Source organism: Myotis davidii, unplaced genomic scaffold (assembly GCF_000327345.1).
Source record: "Myotis davidii unplaced genomic scaffold, ASM32734v1 scaffold1395, whole genome shotgun sequence".
NCBI lineage: Eukaryota > Metazoa > Chordata > Mammalia > Chiroptera > Vespertilionidae > Myotis > Myotis davidii.
In genome coordinates, this window is record NW_006288604.1 from 201,697 (window position 1) to 204,596 (window position 2,900).

The following is a 2,900-nucleotide window of genomic DNA, read 5'->3' on the forward strand; positions in this document are numbered from 1 at the left end:
GTCCCTCCCAGAAAAATCCAGTGTTTGCTCAAGTAATTGCCAAATTTGATTTTAAAGGAGACAGTCTCTGCCCCCGGGGTTCCTAGGAAATTGCATAAAAACATGAATAGATGAGAAACTTATGCAATTTTTTAGTTAACAGTAGTAATTGAATTTCTCTTCCTGTCGCTCTCTTGCCAAACGTAAAGGAATTTTTCTGTGAAGTTCCTGGCGTGGGGTCACTGTGGACCCCGCACTGGGGACCCCGGGTGAAGGCTGAGCGAGCACCCCATCTGTGCGCCGGCGCCAGCTCTTCCCGAACGCCTCGCTCTCGGGGTGTCGGGCGTCCCGGGTGCCTCCTGGGGTTATTGTAGCGTCAGGGGCCTGTGCATCCTGAGGCCGTGTGATGGGAGCGAGACGCTGACTGCGCTTCTTGTGTCGTTGGTTTCTCACCGGAAGCCATTCACGGCCGTGAGCCGCCCGGAAGGGGACGGACTGGACTGTGGGTGTCGGTCCGGGGGACAGGCCGCCGCCGCTGCGAGGGGCATGGGGAGTGTGTTCACACACCAAAGGCAGGAAGTAAGCCCTGACTTTGAAGCTTTGTGGCCAAAGAACGGTACTTACGACCACACAGCCCCAGCCCACAGACCTGAACCGCAGGGGGCACACTCGGTGGGTTGTCTTATTTCCGAAACAAAGACCTTAGTTTCTGAAGTTGTTAGAGACAGAGCAACGCCCTTCATTTCACAGGCATCAGCGAGGCCGTGGCTGGGGCTCGGACGGCTCAGGCGGCTCTGAGGAAAGGCGGTTCCTTCGGAGCCTGTCTGTGGGGGTCGCGAGCTCCGCCTTCCCTCTGGGTCACCGTGGGAGGGGTCCCGTGCCGCGGGCCGGGCTGGCCGTGGGGACCTCAGTGAAAGCCAGATTGTTCGGTCACACTCTGGCCTCGGAGAGAGGCCACACCTGATCGCATTAAGACAGTTCCCATGCCCTGGCTGGTTTCGCTCAGTGGATAGAGCGTCGGCCTGCGAACTCAAGGGTCCCGGGTTCGATTCCGGTCAAGGGCATGTACCTTGGTTATGGGTATATCCCCAGTGGGGGGCGTGCAGGAGGCAGCTGATCAATGTTTCTCTCTCATTGATGTTTCATGGACACATATGTAATCGTCTCCTGCCCCCCTCCCCTCTCATGAAAAAAAAAAAAAAAAAAAAAAAAAAAAAAAAAAAAAAAAAAGACCGTTCCCAGCTCCTGCCCGGGTCCCTCCATGACTCACTCAGTGACTCACGGCCCTCAGCTTGTTAACTCCGTTATGTCCTGGAGAGTCATACTTGAATATTGATGGGACCTTTAGAAGCTGGAGACATTGTGTTTCTAAAATAAGGTCAGCTCTCTTTCCTGCACTTGACCTATGAGAAGTCTCCAGTCGGACTCGGTCGCGATACCCAAGCTGCCGTGACGGGCTGAGCCTCTGATCCCCGCAGGCCAGCTCATGGACGGCAGGACAGGGCACAGGGCTGGACAGGGCTGGGGTGAGGCGAGCCCCCAGGCTCTGGGAGGTCCAGGCCTCGAATGTCCAGCCGCCCGGCCACCAGCAGTCAGTGCCCCGAACCTCATCTCCATGCACAGGTGCTGCCCTGGCTGAGCAGGCGTGAGGGCCGCTGCCCAGAGGTCACCTGTGTCCCGGCTCTGAAGGTCAGTGAGGTCAATAAGGACCTGGGCACGACCTGCTCAGCAACAAGAAAATAAAACGCACGCTCCGTCGGCCGCTCCAGGCGGGGAGCGAGCCGTGGCCGCCCACAGGCCGGGCAGGCGGCCTCCAGGCCCCGAGATTCAGGCTCAGGTGTCTGGGCTGAGCAGCTTAGGATCAGCTCCCGTATCCAGTGAGCGCCCACCTGCTGTGGGGGTCCCAGTGAGGCCAGCACAGGGGCCCCCCGCTGGGTGTGCCTGGCGACCCACAGCAGGCTCTCTGCGGCTGGCTTAGCAGAAGCGGGATTCACTCAGAGGAGGAGAGGCCGACACCGGGATGCGACACGGCCTCCAGGACCAGAGAGGCCGCAGCAGGGCCTGTCCCTCTGCCTCCCAGCGTCTGGGAGCTTGGTCCTGCTCCTCCCTGTGAAGCACTAACTGTGACGCTGCAGTGTGGGTGCGTGTCCTTACACACCGTCCAGACCCAGAGCACGGGCACCACCAAGAGGGACCCTTCCTCTCCACCATGGACTTGGGGTGACATCCACGTAGGTTCATCGGCTGTAACACGCGCACCCTCTCGGGGGACGTTGATGGTAGGGGAGGCTGTGCATGGGGGGCCCAGGGGGACATGGGGCCCCTCATTCTCAAACACCTTTCTGAGCTCTTTCCTCTCCTTCAAAAGTGATTGTCTGTGACTCTGTGTGCTTTCTGCCCTCTACCAGAGGTTTTCACGCAAAATTGCCCTCAATTTTGCTGTGAACCTAAAACTTCTTTAAAAAATTAAATATAAAGAAAGACAGCTCCGTATAGTATGTACACATGTTATACAGGGGTGGGCGAAGGTAGGTTTACAAATAATACAAATAAATAATACAATAAATTTATTAATAAATATACAAATAAACTTTCACAGACTCACAACATAAACCTGCTTTGCCCACCCCTGTACACACACGTGTACACACACACAGACACATGTACACACACAGACACATGTACACACACGTGTACACACACAGACACATAATCCACAGACTAAGGGACAAAACCATCTGCTGGACAAGAGACGACAAGGTTCTCAGGTCCCGTCCCCTGTGGCCGTCCAGGCTCCGCGCCCCCCAGAAACAGGAAGGAGGCCCATGGTCACCTTGTTCCTAAAAACCAGGTCACGGCCCCGTCACTTTGTCCCAGGAGCGTGGGAAACGGCTTCCGGTGCAGGAGTGGCCGAGTGCAGG

At 56.7% G+C, this 2,900-nt stretch overlaps 1 protein-coding gene across 1 annotated transcript in view; it reads right to left on the minus strand.

The window, feature by feature from the left end:
* TMEM18 (transmembrane protein 18) overlaps nucleotides 1-2,900 on the minus strand; it is a 21,660-nt gene that overhangs the window by 608 nt on the left and 18,152 nt on the right. The gene's annotated exons all lie outside the window — the stretch shown is intronic.